The 19320-nt window shown below is 47.8% G+C and overlaps 1 protein-coding gene and 1 long non-coding RNA gene across 15 annotated transcripts in view; one reads left to right on the top strand and one right to left on the bottom strand.

Annotated features, from left to right (window-relative positions):
• The window catches only part of ZMIZ1 (zinc finger MIZ-type containing 1), a 410316-nt gene that overhangs the window by 94357 nt on the left and 296639 nt on the right, over window positions 1–19320 (bottom strand). The window lies entirely within an intron of this gene.
• Window positions 1934–16001, top strand: LOC143843992 (uncharacterized). 2 transcript variants are annotated; one of them, XR_013233779.1, is made up of 3 exons: window positions 1999–2706; window positions 4096–4263; window positions 15791–16001. It is a non-coding gene; the product is annotated as an uncharacterized LOC143843992 (long non-coding RNA). The 2 variants fall into 2 exon arrangements; XR_013233778.1 differs by lacking the exon at window positions 15791–16001 and having other exon boundaries at window positions 1934–2706; window positions 4096–4282.

Consider the following 19320-nt stretch of genomic DNA (forward strand, 5'->3'; position numbering starts at 1 on the left):
CCAAAAATGTCGTTCTTATTACTCCCATAAAGACAACACTCCCCACAAATATCATTGGAGCACAAGAACTTAGAAAATTAGATGAGTGTCTTAATCTAAAACAGACATAAGAAGATCCTACCATACCCCCAACAATGAAGCTCATGCATGATGTATTGGTGTGGTGTGGGAGGGCTCTTGGTTCTGTTATGCTTGCCCATTGGCCCTGGGTTCTACTGGGGTTCCCTGACATTGGTTGTGGTGGCCTTACCACACCAGCCTGTTGCTGTGCTGGGATTATCTGGTCTAATATTGGTTCTGTTTGGATTTTGGCCTAGAAATGCAGTCATTAGTTTTGTTGACCCCACCCCCCAAACAAAACAACAACAACAAAACTACAGAGACCAGTAGGATGGCTGGGGGGCACCTTGTCCAGGAATACACAGAAGTGGGTCCCATGGTCCAATTAACTGGAAACTTGGGGTGTCTTCAATAGACAGGCATCACTGGTCTCCTGTAGTTTCGGTGACATTTGGTTGAAAAACAGCCGCTCCATTCCCCCACGACTTGAAAAATTCTCCACAGGGACTCAAATAATTCTGGGATTCAAAAAACAAACAAACCCAAATTGCAAAACAGTATAGAAGTTGCCAAATTGGTAAAATGTGGCATGGATCCTATTCCTGTAAGGTGGATCGAGAACTGGTTGTAACGGGTGCTTGTAAATGGTTTGGAGAGGAATGATGAGTGGAGTGTCTCAAGGATCTGTCCTGGGCCCTGTGTTGTTCAACATACTCATAAATGATTATCTGGATAAAGAAACAGAGGGGGTGCTTATTAAATTTGCAGTTGATACTAAACTGGGAGGGGTAGCAAACACACATATCAGGAAACAGGATGATCTTGACAGGCTAGAAAACTGGGCTAAAATGAATTAAATGAATGTTAGTAGTGAAAAATGTAAAGTTCTGCATTTAGGTGGGAAAATTCAAACGTATCACTAGAGGATGGGTGAGACTTGTCTTGGCAGTTGTACATGTGAAAAGGATCTGGGAGTCTTAGTAGACCAGATATTGAATGTAAGTCAGCATTGTGACTTGGCAAACAGGATTTTGGGCTGTATTAAAAGTAGTATAGTGTCCAAATCACGTTAGGTAATGTTATTGCTTTACTCTGCTCTGGTTCAGCCTCACTTGGAGTCCTGTGTTCAGTTTTGGGCACCACAATTGAAGAAAGATGTAAAGAAACTGGAGCATGTCCAGAGGAGGGCAACGAAGATGGTGAGGGGCTTGGAGACGAAGACGTATGTGGAAAGGTTGAGGGAGCTTGGTCTCTTTAGCCTGGATAGGAGACAACTGAGAGGGGATCTGATAACCATCTTCAAATACTTGAGGGGCTGTCATATAGAAGATGGAGCAGAGTTGTTTTCTGTTGCACCAGAGGGTTGGAACAGAACCAATGGGTTTAAATTAATTCCAAAGGAATTTTTGGCTAAACATCTGGAAGAAATTCCTGAAAGTTAGAGTGGTTCCTCAGTGGGAAAGGCTTCCTCGGGAGGTGGTGAGTTCTCCTTCTTTGGCATTTTTAAAGCAGAGGCTATATAGTAATTTCACAGAAATGCTGATTTTATGAACATAGGCAGGTTGTGAGTGGGTGAGCAGGAAGGGATGTGCCAGTATTTGTCTCTTGTGGCCCTTCTTTGCATACCCAGGGAATTTCTGATCCCACTGTGGGATGGGAGGTGCATTTCCTCCAGGCCAGGCTGGATTCTGGAGATTTTTAGTTGGGGGAGGATCATTTGGGCATGAAATTGGGGTCACGAGGTAGGTAAGTAGTTATGAGTACCTGCATTGTGCAAGGGGTTGGACTAGATGACGGTAGAGTTCCAACTCTATGATTCTATGTTTCCGAGTGCCTAAATGCCCCCAAATACTGGTATGTAGGCCCTCCCCAAAATCCAAATTTGAAAACCCCCGAATAGTCAACTGAGTCCTGATTTGAATAATCTCCTAGAAGTCTCAGTTTCTATAGATCCTTAAAAAGGTTCCAGGAACACTTTTAAAAATTAAGTTTCACATGGTTGTTTTCGTGCTACTTTCCAAGATACTTTCTCCAAGATAAAACCACAGGGCAGAGTATCTAACTGGGGGAATTCATAATGGATTGAACTCATCAGCACCCTTTGTGGATGGGGGGGGGGGCAGGACCCGGGATGAAAGGCAACAAGGCTCAGAGATCAATGCTAACGACTAAATTCACTAATGCGTGGTGAGTGCATGCGACACACGCCACGGTTGATTCCAGAGCTGTCCCCAGACAGATCTGCCACGTTGCAGGATGCTGCAGTAAGCATCTAACGAGAGGCTAAATGCGATGAAAGTGAAGCACTGAGGCTCACGGTGCTAATCTGTTTACCCATTATGATGCCCCGGTATTAGTTACAGTTTATCACCTCGGTAAATCACCCCCTCTTGTTAAGAAACGTGCTCCAAGGTGCAGCACACTGTTATTTATCGGCAGACACTATATTTACGGAGAGGAAGGCAGGTGAGAAAGGGGCAGGGCGACAGCTCAGTCACTTCGACGCCGTCTGCTTCCCAGGAGACAGCAGGAAAAGCACAATACGATGACAGCATCGCGCTGCAGCGGGAATTCGGGGGGCAACAGAGCCCCGTTAGCTTCCAACCGCGATGGGGAATCTTCAAGATAATAGCAACCCAAAGCAAGGTAAGCTTTTGGCCGTCTGTCCACCGACTGCTTCTGAGCGGCAGTGAGGAGGGCTGTCCCGGGCTAACGTCAGCTGCGCGGCCTGAAACCAAGGGGCCTGTTCGATAGTCCGTGGGTCTGTGCCCTTTTGTCTTGCTTGGAAGCGGCATCTTCACAGCCCCTGCGGCGCCCTGGAGTTCAGCAGTCGGCTCAGGGGAGGATGGGCGGAAGCTGCTGCCTGGGAGGTTGGATGCTTTGCTGCAGAAACTCACATCTTATTTATAAGGCACGCTAAGAGCAAAAATGGGGGCGTGGGGGGGGGGTGTTGGGAATAAAGGACGTTTTCTTAGCCTTATATTCAGTGCAGAGACATTCAGCAGACACGGCCGGGTTTAAACCGTCAGGTGAAGGCCCGTCAGCCGTGATATAGGCAGAACAAAATAGTCTCAAGCTGGCGATGGGAAACTGATTGATTCCAATGAAAACAATGTTCAAAACAATTTCTTCATCAGTGATGAAGAACTGTCTTCATCAGTGATGTTCTCAATATTATTAATGACGCCATCTTCTCTAATCAGAGGAATCCATTTTGAAATTGTTTTGAACTCAGTTTTCATTGGAATCAATCAGTTTCCCGTCGCCAGCCTGAGACTTCTTTCTTCTGCTTCTGGCGAGTAAGACCTTTTCCCAGTCTCTATCCCATTGGCTGCCCTGCCCTTCTCTCCATGGATCCAGATGGACATAAATGGCTATCTGCTTTCTCTTCACAACAGCCTTGTGAGGTAGTGAAAGTAAGAGACACTAGCTGGCCCAAGGCTGAACAAAACCTTAATTCAGCCTTTCTCAACCTTTTTATTATCAAGAAATCCCGAAAATATTCTTTAGTCTTCAAGGCATGATTGTGCCAGAACACAACAGTTGAGAAGCAGAGCTGTGTCCTCCACGCCTCCCCTTCCCATCCCCTCCAGGCCCATCATTGGCCATTTTGGGAGGGGTCGGGGTCACATGACCAGCTATGGTTATATCACCCGATAAATGTTTAACACATTTAAAAACCCCAGGGTATCAGGAAACCGTGGTTAAGAAAGCCTGCCTTAATTCTAAATCTACTTAGGTCCATGATATATTTATTTACATATATGATAATGTCTGTCTCAAACGGATCCATGAAGAGGACACCTTGTGTTATAAAACATCCCAAGAAACTCTTCGCTCCCAAGGAGAGGAAACGAGAGCTACTTAACAACCCAACTTGCCATCCTGAAGACCAACATGCAAATTCTGTGCTCAGGGGGAAACTGATGGCCCTTCACATGTTACTTTTGGCTAAAGCATGTAAGAGAGACAAATGCATGGTTTTTAAAAATCTCCACACACTACCATGCCTTCTTTCTTTCTATCCTACCCCAGGGGGACTCAAAGCAGCTCACACTGTGGCCCTCTCCTTTGTTTTCTTCTCACAACAACCCTGACATGCATGCTTGCCAAAGGACCTGCCATAGGCTTCACGGACATCTTGAAGAACCGACTTCAAAGAGCCATGCACCTTGCCTGATCAATTTGGTAATAAAACAAAAGGTATGCATTTCTCCCCAAAGTTCTCTATCATTCAAAGCAAGCTCTGTCAAACTACTGAAAACCCCAGAAGAGCGCTTGAGGGTGGAGCCGGGGTGGGACAGTGATGAAGTGGCTAAGAGCAGCGGCCTCTGATCTGGAGAGTTGGCTTTGATTCCCCACTCCTGCTCCACATGAAGCCAGCTGGGTGACCTTGGGCTAGTCACAATCCTCATAGTGCTGTTTTCACAGAGCAGTTTCTCTCAGGGCTCCTACAGCCCCACCAACCTCACACCGTGTCTGTTGTAGAGAAAGGAAGGGAAGGCTCCTTCAGGTAGTAAAAAGCGGGATACAGAAAGCCCAGCTCTTCTTCCTCTCTTCCATGCAAAACCCAAATGCATGGATGCCCCGGTGACCCTTTCCTCTACTGCCTTCCCCTCCTTGGTTGCCCCTTTCCCAGCATTGAATTTCCTCCAGACCAGGTCTGTTCCTGCATTTGTTACTTGGGAAATCACCAGGCGTGCCAACTGTACTTTTAAGTTCTTCTGCTACAGGAAGATCGGTGAACTCTAGAGACCGAATGCAATTACTTAAAAGCAAGCCAACTGTGTGAGACAATTTCAAGGAATTTCTCTCTCCACTGGCTTCCATCCTTCTCTGTCCTTAAGAGGGGCCAGGAAGGCAAAAATGTGTTGTTAACTTCAGGCAAAATAGAGTGCAAATTCCTTAAACTCTGGCTTGAAGCTTGTGTAACACAACTCCCTTGCCCCCATTCATAGGTGAAAAGCCCCGCTCGGCGTGCCGTCTGGGACTCTCACACCCACCTCACAATCACACAGAGCTGGAAGAGGTAAAGGTATCCCCTGTGCAAGCACCGAGTCATGTCTGACCCTTGGGGTGACGCCCTCCAGCGTTTTCATGGCAGACTCAATACGGGGTGGTTTGCCAGTGCCTTCCCCAGTCATTACCGTTTACCCCCCAGCAAGCTGGGTACTCATTTTACCGACCTCGGAAGGATGGAAGGCTGAGTCAACCTTGAGCCGGCTGCTGGGATTGAACTCCCAGCCTCATGGGCAAGGTTTTCAGACGGCTGCCTTACCACTCTGCGCCACAAGAGGCTCTCGTGAGCTGGAAGAGACCCGGGATCAAATTGCCATCTTGTTGTAGAGCTTGATCCTGGGGTGGGGAGGCTGTTATTTTACATCATTGTTTTTATTTGGACTCGAGGTCTTAAAAGCTGGAATTGACCAAGAACTCTTTGGACTACAAAGAGGGCTCCTTGGACCCACCATTTTTCAACCTACTATTTCTCACAGGGTTGTTCCAAAGATAAAATGCGGATCAAAGTAGGATTACCATTTTCCAGCTTCTTTTGCCCACTGACACGTCCTTGCCAGTGGTGCTCAAAGGACTGCTGTGGAGAAAAATAACATCATCACCTTCTAGGATTCCCCCCAAACTCTATGGCAAAACCATAAAGTTTTGAGGAGTTCCTAGAGCATCCTGATATCAACTGAAACACCCCTGTGCCCGATAACACTAGATGGATATATGGTGTATTGTACCCTCCTTGGAGGAAGGGCAGTGTTGCAGTGTTCTATATGTTTAGGTCAGGGGTAGTCAAACTGCGGCCCTCCAGATGTCCATGGACTACAATTCCCAGGAGCCCCTGCCAGCATTTGCTGGCAGGGGCTCCTGGGAATTGTAGTCCATGGACATCTGAAGGGCCGCAGTTTGACTACCCCTGGTTTAGGTGCACAGAGACAGACAGATCTGCCATGGGGAAAATGAGCAGAAGGTATTTCACTCTGCTTCCGCCTCTCTTCTAGCCTTAGGCTAAAGGCCTGTTTCTTCCTTACACAACTCTACTGGCACATTGTGGCACTGACTTACCCTGATAGCCCTGCTTTCATCAGAACTCAAAAACTAAGCAGGCTTGACCACAGTCAGTACTGAATGGGAGACCACCAAGGACAGAGAACCACCTCTGCTCTGCTCATCATCTCTTGCTGTGAACTCCCCATGAGGGGCACCATGAATTGGTTGTGACTTGATGGCACTTTATTAGTATCACTAGCAGAAAAGCCTGTTGTAAAAAAAATACACAAGGGGTGCTAGCCTCTCCCCCCCCCCCTGACCTGGGCAGGTTTGCCAAGGCCTGGAGAGGCCGTGGCAGGCCTTTATGAGCTGGGGGTAGTGTTGGAAGGGGCCGCGGCCTTCCCTGCCCACCTACATGCCAGCGAGGCCAAGGCTCTCCCCACCAATTGTGGGCCTAGGCTCCCTCCCTTCCTCGCAGCTCGTGCTTGCTGGTGATCTTACTGCTTGCAGCCAGTTGAGTAGAGTGGGCTGGCACTGGAGATGAATGCGACCAGGGGCAGGACAGCCTACCTGACTGGCCTTTCATTGGACGGATGGCCAATCTGGTATGCCATGAGTCCCAACTCTTCCCACCACCCTTTTCCTGCTTAATTTATATGTTACATCTTTGGTGGTTTGGCTCTACGTTACCCAAGTGAGCCAGTGCTTGGCTACCCCAGATGGAACCCAGAGTCTAAAGTTCAATTCTGAAGCCGATATTTAAAGCTTTAAGTGAAATGCTGTTGAGAACATCCTCAAGAGATACAGAACAGACAAACTCCTGCTGGGTGTGAAGGAAATGAAGGACAGGCGCTCAGCACCTTCCCACCACAGGCCAATTTTCTGCCAGCGCTGATATGGATTTAAGGGTTTAGCCGCAGACACTTGGATCTAAAAGTTTGCTCTCTGTCTTCTGTGGATTACTTATATTTATTACGGCAATAAAAACCAGGCTGGCTGAGATAAGGGGAACGGACGGGCGGCTTTTGATATGCAATAAGCAAACTGAACTGGAATTATTTTTTTTTTTAATGCAGCTTTTACTTTTCAATTCATGCCAGGGGCCTAACCATTCAAACTGGGCACTAACAAACGACGCAGGTTTCTGAATCAGCGACGCAAGCAGTTCTGCTCAGGTTGCTGCCTATGACTGCCCCACTCCTTGTTTTATTTTGAGGGGGGGGTCTGTCTCTTTTGTGGTAAACTGGTGTGCTACGGAACAAAGCCAATTAGTGGGTCCTCAGAATGAGAATGTTTTAACAATGCCAGCGTTGTGCCAAAAGATAACGCTGTCCCCTTGCTATTTTACACAATCGGTCCACCGAACGGGGTAAGTGAGCCGGCATTTGGACAAGCAGATGAATGCAGCCCGTCCTGCCAGAAGAGATGCTTCGGTGTTCCAGATGTCACTGGGGACCACTGCGGAGAGGCTCCTGCCTTCTTCCCGACTCCCTTATCCCCTTTGAAGCTGCTGACGAGAGAATTAAGCCGGGTACTGTGCAAAACCTCCTCGTGTGCTGCTTCACACACAGCTGGAATGGAAAGGAAGACAAGAATTGATTTTTGGGCCGCTCTCTCAAGCCTCCCTCCCCTCTAATTGACACAGCACCTCAATCATTGTGAAAGGAAGCTGTGCTGGGGGGGGGGGGGGTGAGAGGCGGGAAAGTGGGTGGCCCTGGGCAGGGGAGCACAGAAACACAGAAAGGGCAACACACGGGGAAACAATTTTGCTGCCTTTTGGTGGAACTGCAGTACCCCCATATTCCTTCTTCTTGGGATTCTGAGTGGGGGGGGGGGGTCAACAAAACATAGAAACAAATAAGCCCTTAGAAAGCCATGAAATATTCATCAAGGTGAATCATTCCAAAAGCAGTATAGTTTCCGTCCCATTGCAGCAGAACACGAGAATCACGGTCTGGCTTTAGGAAACAACACAGGGAGAAAAACAACCATTTTGTCCTCCTGTCCTTCATCCATGCATTTCTAATATACTGAGATATTTGGCTTGGTTAAGGCACCCAGTGGCATCAATGCAATCACCACCTCTTTCCTTTGGACTCAATCCCACCATCACCCCGTTCAGTTTCGTTTTCCAATTCATTTAAATTTTTTTAAAGCTATAAGACACTTCTCCCCCTGCCCCCGAGTAGCTTTGATCTGACAGTGCAGTGGTAGCCCCATTTTGATAATCTAAACCAGGGGTAGTCAAACTGCGGCCCTCCAGATGTCCATGGACTACAATTCCCATTCTCCTGGGAATTGTAGTCCGTGGACATCTGGAGGGCCGCAGTTTGACTACCCCTGATCTAAACAGTCAGCAGAAGTGAAACAATATTTGACAGCACACACAAGGGGACGGGGGGGGGGGGGGAACCAGCGCTTTCAAGCTGCTGACATTTCTCTTTTAAAAGCACGAAGCCGGCCAGCAACTAGAGTCAGGGCAGAGAGTGCAATAGGTAAATATGCCCCGCAGAGACCCAATTTGCCATTTAGATGCTTATTGACGAGCACCCTGTGGCTGGATCGGTCACAGTAATATTGCACGGCTTGTTTACAGCCTTGGTTTACAAACTTCCTGTCTTTGCAGATGCCTCTTCCCATTGATTTGTTGGCAGAGGAACCTCCCTGCCCAGAGGATTCAGAGGAGCTTTCAAAGAGCTGCCACTCAACTTGCAAGGGGGACAACCTGTTGCCTGCAGTGAGCATGCGCACCCTACAGAATGGGCCCCTCTGGCTGCAGAGGGCGCCAGTGCTCGATCAACTTCCCCAATAAGCAAACCCTTGGTTGAAGAAATCTCTTTATTGAAAGGATTAGCAAAACAGGTGCAAGAGGTTCTTTGCTGAAACTAGCACAAGTCTGCCTACCTATACCACTGCTCCAAAGTCTACTCCCAAGCACCCTTTGATACCAAAAGCCCAGGGGATATAAGTCACAGCCTGCCAATGTGAAACCATAAAACACGCTGCCCAAGACATACCAATAGAGTGATCCTTGCCACCCAAGGTCAAGAGTGATCCCTGACACCCAGGAGACTCAAAGAAAGGAAATTTTTGGAAATTTACTATGGAAATTTACCCTTTGGAAATTTACTATGAACCTCTCTGGGATTGGAAAGTTAGAATAACAAATTTCAGGAGAGATTTCCCAACTCCACCTGTTTTGTTTTTAAATAGATTTTATACCACCCTCCCACACAGCTCAGGGTGGTTTACATGTAACGTTGTGGGATAATACATGGATATAGCTGGTTCTTATATGCCGCTTTTCTCTCCCCAAAGGAGTCTCAAAGCGCCTTCCCTTCCCTCTCCCCACAACAGACACCCTGTGAGGTGGGTGAGGCTGAGAGAGCCCTGATATCACTGCTCGGTCAGAACATCAGTGCCGTGGCGAGCCCAAGGTCACCTAGCTGGCTGCATGTGGGGGAAGAGCAGGGAATCAAACCCAGCTGGCCAGATTAGAAGTCTGCTCTCTTGACCACTACACCAAGCTGGCTCTTTGGTGAAGCACAGTCAAATAATCCCAGCAAAGAACTTGTGTAAAAATACAAAGGACGGATGCATCACAGATACAAATAATGGCAACACAGATCATTAAAACATCAGGGCAAGAACACGGGACCACAGGATCTAGAAAAAGGCAGAAGCATGCTGCTGAGTCACTGAAATGGGGACTGCCAACAGGGATGCCAATCTCTAGGTGGGAGCTGGGGATTCCCCATTTTTACAGCTCACTTCCAGGCCATTAAGATCAGTTCCCCTGGAGAAAATGGCTGCTTGGGAGGGGGGACTGCATAGCATTATACTCCACTGAGGTTGCTCCCCGCCCCAAATCCCGCCCACTTCCAGCTCCACCCCCAAAGTCTCCAGGTATTCTGGCAACCCTTCTTGCTAACCACCATCTATCCTCTCCCACGGAAAGACTCCTGCGGACGTTACTTTGCACTGAAGATCATATGGGCCTCTCTGCACATATATCGTTATAAGTGGGGGTCTATAAGGCCTTGCGAGGAAGAGGCATCTCACGCTCATCTCCCCAATTATTTGCTCCTCCCCTGAAAGCTCCCATAGCCTCCCCCCTTTTGGGCTTCCCTCCCTCCTTCCAATCCCCTAGGCCAGTGGTCCCCAACCTTTTTATCACCAGGGACCAGTCAACACTTGACAATTTTACTGAGGCCCGTGGGGGGGGGAGTAGTCTACTAGAGGACCCGTCATTGGATGGCGCCTGGGGGCGGGCTTAGCTGGCGGCTGCTACAGCTCTGATTGGGCAAACGGACGAGAAGGACGGGGGAGCAAGCTGGCCTCTGTTTCTATTTGCCGTGGTCACTGAAGGCAACGGGCAGGAACCTCGTTGCCGCGGAGTTGTGTGGGCTGCCCTGGGAATAACTTTTGTTATTTATTTACTTTATTTGTACCCAGTCCCCCCCCCCCACACACACACACACAAGTAGGGCTCCAGCCTCTCTCTCAATGTATCCTTACAATAACGCTGGAGAGAGGGCAGGCTAAGGGATGGTGCCTGGCACAAAATCACGAGATCCCTGGCAAACGAAGGGTCCAGCCTGGTTTGCCCAATTTCTGAACATATAATTATGACACCACCCTGGCTTTCATGGGGTTGCCTAGCAGGAGCCACTGAGGCCATTCATTTCTTAAAGCTACAGGTGCTGCTTCTGTTACTGGGGAAGGGGGCATTCACCCTGATATTTTGGGTTCATTTAAAAGGTCTTTCTGCAAACCTGAAGTTATATTCAGGTTTGTAAACGATCCATCTTGTCTGTTCAAGGCTCTAGTCTTTGGATTTAAGTATCCACAGGTTTGGTCACAGGTTTGGTTTTATATAATTAAACATAAATAATTGCTTCTTTTGTTCTAGCTAAACATTTTTGAGCTACCTGCACTTGGGCAGAGAGGCAGGATACGAACTGGGGAAAAAAATCCCCAACATACTAAGCTGCTAGATGGGACCATCCAGACGGGTATCAGATTTGTGAGGGGCCATGTAAGGCCTTTGGCTGAAATCTTTCCTGGCCTCGTTCCTCAGGCTCCTTTTTTACTGTAGTTGCCAGGAACGGAACCTGGGGATTTATTCATGCGCGACACATGCTTGACCATTGATCTATGGCTCTTCACAAAAACATTAACACCCTCCAAATGGCAGAAGCCAAGCGGCAGGAGATGCTCTCCAGCCACTCGGAGGAAGGCAGGCTGCAGGAAACGAGGGCTATTCTTCATGGGCAGCGTTGCCTGGCAATTGGCATTCGGGATCTGGCACTCGGTTCCGTTAGTGCGGGATCTCCGGCGTCCAAATTAGCCAGGCTGAATATTTAGAAAGAGACAGGCTGTTGGCAGTGCAGGCGATGCACTCACTGAAGTTTCAAAGCCCGCCTAATTAGGAGGCAGAGCAGATAATGAGAGACACGGCGCAGCCAAGAACAGGATCTTAGGTAATTATTTGATCTAACAAAAGAGGCAACCAATGGAAGGAGAACAGACATGCCTGCATTTGTTGGGAGGGGGAAAGACCCAGAACAGCAGGGCAGGCATAAACCTGGCCAGAGCAGTCCGTGAAAAGCCCACCCTTTGCTGGAAGAAATGCAAGCGTGCCCCGGCTCAAACAGCAGAGCCAGCGCTCCGTCTCCATCCAGAAGGCTGCTCTCTGGACCAGTGGGATGGAACAAGCAGGGAAAACAGAGGGTGAAACCAGGACACAGGACGAAATGGAAGGAGAGTCATTGAAGGATTTGGTCCTGAATAGCCAAATGTAACCAGATCTTACCAGACCATGGTCTGTACTCGGATGGGAGGCCACCAAGGAAAACTGGCGTTGCTGTGCAGAGGAAGGCAATGGCAATCCCTCTCAGCTCAGGCAAAAGGGTTTCGACCCAATGGCAAAGTGCCACATCATCTTGGCAATTTTGAGGCTTTTGTGGCAAGCCACCATCTTTGGACAGGAGTTCAAGAGAAGCAGCCAGACTGCACCGCCTTCCCCTGCCCTCGCCCAACTGACGCTCTTCCGGACTGTTCTGTCCCCGTTCTGTTGATGGCCTCACCCTGGCAACAGGACCCCTCCGGGTTCCAGAGGCCAGGAGAATCATCACAATGGCCTTTCCTTGGTGGCCAATCCAATCCCAGCTCCCTGAGCAGACTCAGATCTCTACCTTCAGAGGCTGTCCTGCTGCTGTCCTTGGCTCCAGGGCACGGGAGTTAAAACTGTGGTGTCCTTCAAGACCACGGAGCTAAGGAAAGGAAAGGAGCTCCTCTTTGGAGGCAGCAATTAAGCCCTGTGGCTGTCTTTCAAGACGAGTGAGGGACAGGGACCATTGTGAGCCAATCCCTGCCATTCTACAGCCAGCAACTCAAGCTGTGACATCACCTGTTATCACCTGATGCCCAACTCATTTGCTTGAATAGCCTTGACTGGCCAGACCTTATCAGAGCTTGGAAGCTAAGCAGAGTGGGCAGTACTTGGAGGGGGGACTACCAAGCAAGCCTCAGATGGCTTTGCTGAGGCAGGCCATGGCAGCTTGGGGGAGCGGTTAAAAGCGGTGGCCTCTAATCTGGCAACTTGAGTTTGATTCCCCCCTTCTCCACCTGTGACTAGCCCTAGGTCAGTTGGCTGACCTAGGGTTTAGTCACAGTCCTGTTAGAGCAATTCTCAGAGACCAGTTTTGTCAGAGCTCTCAGCCACATCTTCCTCACAGGGAGTTTGTGAACGCGACTGGAAGCCGCTTTGAGACTCCTTTGGGTAGAGAAAAGCAAGATATAAAAACCAACTCTTCTTCTAAGCCAGCCTTGAATGCCTCTTGAGCCATGGTCCTGGGAACCCCCATGAGCTGGCTGTGACCTGATGGCCAGCAGTTATTAGGCCTTCCAGCTCAGGGCTCCAAGTTAGCATAAAAGTTCACAAGCTGGGTTGTTGGTATTCCTACTCCACTGCAGTCCTCTGTCAATCAGCTTATCATAAAGAGGCTACCCTTGAAATCAACGTGGACGCATCAGCTGGCCAAGACTGTGGTACGTGGATTTTTGACAGGGTGAAGTCTGCAGCACACATGGTCCCCCTTTCAGTACCAGCGCACTTCCTGCCCGTTTGCTTCCATGTTCAAGTCAAGGCACAGGGGTTAACTTTCAGCATCCTTCATAACCTGGATGCCTGGAATCGGGGGAGGGGGGGCGTTCTTCTGATGCATGCTTGCAAGATAGCTCTGATCCTCCGGCTTGGGGGGGGGGTTATCAGCTTCTTTTCTTAGGACAGTCAGAACCTTTTTGGCTCTCTTTTCTCAGTGGTTTCTCTGGTTCTCCCTGAGGATATCCGTAAAGTCCCCTTTCTGACAGGCTTTTAGTGACCCTTGAGAGGTGGTCAGTCAGATTAATGGCATGCTTTTTCTGTTTTTTAAACCTCTATTGTATTTCTTGATCTACTTTTTAAAGACAAGGAAGTTCTTTCTTGCCATAAGAAGCACTGAGTTGCCACAAATCAGGAGAAAAGCGTACTATCAGTCTTTTAAATAGTGTCTAATTATTCATGCACACGTTTTATTAACACAGACAGTAGTGGTCATAAATACACACAAGCACAGAGCAAGCCCTTAAGGATGAGGCCGAACACTTTGAGTACTATGCAACAATGCAGGTATAACAGGCCCTGTTTCTAGTATCCCCAGCAAAATTCAAGAAATGATCTTCAGGGTGTATCATGAGGATCCCCTCTCTGACTTAAGGACGTAAGTGGGATAATAACTGTGGATCGGAAACTGCTTAACAGCTAGAAAGCTAGAAATGCAAAGATAATAACCAGTGGTATTCATGATGGACTAAGATCATCACAATAAAATCAGAGTCCAGTAGCACCTTTAAGACCAACAAAGATTTATTCAAGGCATGAGTGCAAGCACTCGAAAGCTCACGCCCTGAATAAATCTTTGTGGGTCTTAATGGTGCTACTGGACTCTGATCTTGTTGTGCTACTTCAGACCAACACAGCTACTCATTTCAAAAGATCATCACAGTTTGTTCCCAAGCTGTATTCTGGAAGTGGGAATAAAACAGACAAGACCTGACAGATATTAAAACTCCATGCTACATATTAAAACTCCATATTAAAACTCCATGCTACAACTTCTAATGTAGCGATGAAAAGGCTAAGAAAAGGTTTCTACTCTATGAACCGACAGCCTATTGAGACCAGGGGGAAACAAATGATGGGGAATTTTCCCCCAAGGACAAGCCATTTAGTCTACTAGGGTGTTCTGCAGACATAATAAAGCTGAAGGGCCACCATTGTGGCCAATGGCGGCCAGCATTCTGTTGTGCCAGTAGCCGACCAGGCCACTTCGAGAAGTGCCGGGAGACACTGGGTCCCACAGAGCATCCAGGAATCCAATTGGATCCATAAGTCTCCACGGGCAAATTAAAATTAACTCAGCACCCAACTGAGGAGGGGGTTAGATGAGCCTTCAAGGCGTGGTGGTCTGACATGGCACAGCATTTGCTGTGGCCAGATCCACATTGAAACCCTTGCCGAAAATGAGATCCAGGATGTGGCCTGCTTGCTGGGTCCAGCCCATTTCCACATATATATATATCTATTTCTAAAGATATCCAGAGAAGGGATGTTTGGGCCAGATGAGTTAACTTTGGTTATTGGTCCTAATTTCCCAGGAAGATACCTCGAATTTAAAACAACTGTCGTGGGAGGGAAGCCGAAACAGTAGAGGCTTTGAAAGGGAAGTGAACAAACAGAATTAGGCTATTTAATCCAAAAACTGGAGGACTGAGGCTATAATGAAGCATAAAATCATTTCATGAAAAGGTAAATTGGCCTTTCGTATGCATGCAATCATGCAAAGAAGAATGAACCGGCAAAAACCATCACTGTGCAAAGTTAAAGAATTTAGCAGAACTTAAAAAAAAATCAAAGGAGAAGCCTAATCTATGAGCAACAAAATTATTAATAATGCAAGAAACTGCTTTCGGAGGGGTGGGGGGAACCCATGTGCCTAAGTCACCTGATACACATTAGAGAAGTAGAAACCCTAAATCAGGGGGTGGCCAAATTGCGGCTCTCAGGGACTACAATTACCATGAGCTCCTGCCAGCTTGCTTTGTAGTCCATGGACATCTGGAGAGCTGCTGAAACTTTCAGTTCTGTTGCTCTTTGTTCCATGAAAATGAAAACAAAGCAGATTGGGGGAGGGGGCAGTGCCTGGGCAGGGTGCCTCTGCACAACCTTGGCTCCAAATAAAATTGTTAGCCTGTCATGTGCTATAAGGCTCTTGTGTTTTGGTACAACAGACTCACTGGCCTACTCCTCCAGCACATAAAGATCACGTCACTGAGAAGTGGCTCCTTGCATTGGTGTTCGAATGTCACTCTTGGGGTGGGAGGTATTCTGCCGGTCGACCACTAGAGGGCTCAGGAGGCCCAGCTCTACTGGTCTGCTTTTAGTCCTGCTCAGGTTTGGCCGGGTTACGGGGAATCTTCCCGGGTTTGTTCTGGGACCCCTCCTGCACAGACTCTTCAGCATGCTTTGGGAAATGGTGTTGCTGTTTTGTTCTCCCAGGGTTCAGCACCTCCCGCACTAGCTCACTGATTCTTTCTGGCCTGGCTAGACGAGACTTCCAGGTCATTCAGGACTCCGCACACATGGGCTTATTGGCATTGAGACATTTATATCTCGCTTTTCTCCTCATAGCAGAGACTCAGAGCAGCTTTTAGAACATGGTTCTCCATTTCTGTCAAGCAACAGCCTCCGCAGTGAGTGATCCAGTCTGCTAAGAAAAACCCTGAATCTTAACACTAGATTCAAGTGCAGGAGCACCTAGGCGGCCGTTCCTGCCCACTTTGGATGCCAAAGCGCCCAACCTTAGCACTGTTGTTACGGAACAACGACATTTTTTTTGGGGGGGGGGTGATGGGGGTGGTGAGTTTTTGAGAGTCAAAGCCCCCTTCATCGGATACACACTGGCGTCCTGCAATCCCGATGTCCACGCCCAACTATGACCCACGCATGCTTGAGCTCATTGTTTCAATGGGATAAAGGGGGCATCTAAGTACAGAGTTCAGTATGACGGGTGAAAATGCCAACTTCATTGGGTTGGCAGCTCCACTTTGAGAAATTCCTTTAAGAGTGGCGCCTGGGGGTGGCTGGATTGAGGGAGGAGAAGGAGCTCAGCCGCCTATAGTCTCACCTCCAAAGCGGCTGGAGGAATGGATCTCTGCCCCCTGGAGAGCGGAGGATCTCCATGCAGCTGTAAGGCTTCCCTGTGGCTGAGGCAGGAGGCCTCTAGAATAGAGCATCAGAGGCTAGGAGGATTCTGTCCCTCCAGCATTCCCCTTGGAAGCTCTAGCAATGGGGGCTGCAGCTGGTCCAGGGAGGACACTCTATCTTCTGGGTAAAAGAAAGCAAAGATCAGGGAGATTCATTAACAAACACACCGCACTTGCAGTGATCACCCTCGGGCTCTCAGAAATGCTACAGTGGCTTGGCTCACAAAGTCAAGTCTCCCCTCCACACGGCCGTTTTTCAGCAGGAGAGAAGCGTGTGCAAACCTGCCTTCTGTCTTTCTCTGGCAGCCATGCACGGGGGCCAGCCCTAGGAGCACAGCCTTAACCAAGGGTGACCTCGGAAACTGCTACTCCCAGAGAGAGAGGAGAGAAAGACTCAGCGGTTTCCCTCTGAAAAGCAAAGCAGAGAGTAGCCCATTATTTCAGGATTTTATATGGCTTTGCAAATTTTTAACACTTCTTTTTAAAAATAACTATTTTTAAAAGTGCATATGGATTAATTAATTCTTCACTGTGATGTTACCCGGGTCAAAGATGACCTATTTAGAAATGGGATTATTCTTGGTATTTAAATGGGCATGTTTGTTTGGTGTGCTAACGTTTAACAAAGGTCACAACAGGGAGATTTTAGAAGTAGGGAGAACCTTATGGCAATGAAGGGGACTTGGGGGGTATCAATGTGAGCATTTTGTTAGTAAGGCACTAGCAATGATTTTTTATGTACTGTGACAAAAACGCTTAGGTGTGTGGAGATGCTTTTTGATTATTGCATATAATAAATGGGTCACTTGAGACATGGCAAAATACAAATTTAAGAAATAAATGAATAAAAATAAAAATATATTTGTATATGTGTATAAGCATATTTTATTAAACGCAAATATGTTTTGTTTTTATGTGAAATATCAGTGGATTTTTTCAACTTATCAAAAGCAAGCTTTGAAAAATTACTCTTATCAAAAATACTTTCCTATGATTCTATCTCCCCACTTTAACAGTTTTGCTTATTCAGCCATCTTTCCAGACATTTTGCTAGTCATCCTGACTTTTTACCCACATTTAAAAGATGCCCTGAAATGTCACTGGCCTTTCCGTAATTTCTTTTAGTGGCAGGAAGAAGACAGGGAGGGGCATAATGGGCTGTGCATGGAATGGATCCTTGGGCAGCCATAAGGTAATAAAGAAAGTTTTAAAGATGGAAACAAATATGGAAGCCCTAAAAGAACAGGGTTCCTTGTTGAGCAATCTACTACCCAAACTTGGGTGTAGGGTTGTGCAATTCGGTCCGGCTGCCCTGGCGATCACCGGAGCTCAAAGCAGCATGTAGGAGGCTAGCACTGTGGCATGGAGAGGAGGGGTGGCTGGTGCGCCACCGCTGCCACACCTCCTCTCCACGCTGCGCCGCTTGCCGCCTTGGGCTTTGGTGATTGCCAAGGTGGCCGAACCGAGCCAACACACACAATTCTACTTGGGTGTTTTGGATCTCTGTCAGCTAAGAGGGGATCTGATAACCACCTTCAAGTATTTAAAAGGGTGCCATATGGAGGATGGAGCAGAATTGTTCTCTCTTGCCCCAGAGGGACAGATCAGAACCAATGGGATGAAATTAATTCAAAAGAAATTCCATCTAAACATCCGGAAGAAGTTCCTGACAGTCAGAGTGGTTTTTCAGTGGAACAGGCATCCTTGGGAGGTGGTGGGTTCTCCCTCTTTGGATATTTTTAAACAGAGGCTAGATAGCCATCTGACAGAGAGGCTGATTCTGTGAACGTAAAGGGGTGGCAGGTGACAATAGATGAGCGATTGGGATGTGAGTGTCCTACATAGTGCAGGGGGTTGGACTAGATGACCCAGGAGGTCCCTTCCAACTCTATGATTCTATGATTCTAACTGCTAAGAAAAATCATGTTAGGCCAAGGGTCCCCAACATGGTGCCCGCTGACATATTTCCTAAGTGTTTTGAGAGAGTAGGTGTGGCGAAGTGGGGCTCTTGTGCTAATGGGGTGGCTGTGCAGACTGCAACAGTGCTGTTTCAGTGGGTGCTGCCACTCTCTCCCGCTCCTCTTATCCACGGGAAGTGACCTTTCTCCTCTGCACTTCTTCCACTGCAGGCATTCTGTAGTTGTGCTGATCACCCGGTATGAGATTGCCAAAGGTACCCACGGCTAGGTTTGGGCGCTTCGGCACCCGAAGCAGCCGTTCGCTCCCGACGCAGCCAGCACCGCACTGTGCCAAAGCGCCCAACCCTACCCACGGCTCAAAAAGGTTGGGGACCCCTGCGCTTGACACTTAAGAAACGACTGTGTTTTCCCAAGCATATTTGTGTGTGTTTGCTCTCTCTCTTAACTGTTGGTTTTGAAGTCACCTGCCCTAGTCGTTCTAATGGTTTTGAAATGAATTTGTTCTATAATTCCGCAGTAAATTGTAACAATTGTTCTTAGATTTATGGATGTATTTTTCTTGTCGACATGATTATATCTTTGGCTGATGCTTCTAGGCTGTAATTGTATGGTAATTCCCCGTGTTTATGACTGGTGCTTATAATATCTTTGTTTTCCTAGTCAGTGTTGTTTAACAAACAAGAATATAATTCGTTGTGTATGTTTCTTAAAAAACACACAATAAAACAAATGAGGCCCAAACCAGGAGGTGCATAGTTACAATGTCAGGTTAGGAAGATTAAGCCTCTAAACATCAAGAAAAACATAAAACGGAGAGAGACAATTAAGAAACAAACCTGTCATAATTTTATCTTTCTGTGATGGACATAGCTCTACACACAGCTCAACCCTAGGAATGCTTTCCTGGAAGTAAGTTCCACTGAGCAGACCTCAGAGCCAGTTTGGTGTAGTGGTTAGGAGTGCGGACTTCTAATCTGGCAATCCGGGTTCGAGTCTGCACTCCCCCACATTCAGCCAGCTGGGTGACCTTGGGCTC

The sequence above is a fragment of the Paroedura picta genome, chromosome 8, assembly GCF_049243985.1.
Source record: "Paroedura picta isolate Pp20150507F chromosome 8, Ppicta_v3.0, whole genome shotgun sequence".
Lineage (NCBI taxonomy): Eukaryota > Metazoa > Chordata > Lepidosauria > Squamata > Gekkonidae > Paroedura > Paroedura picta.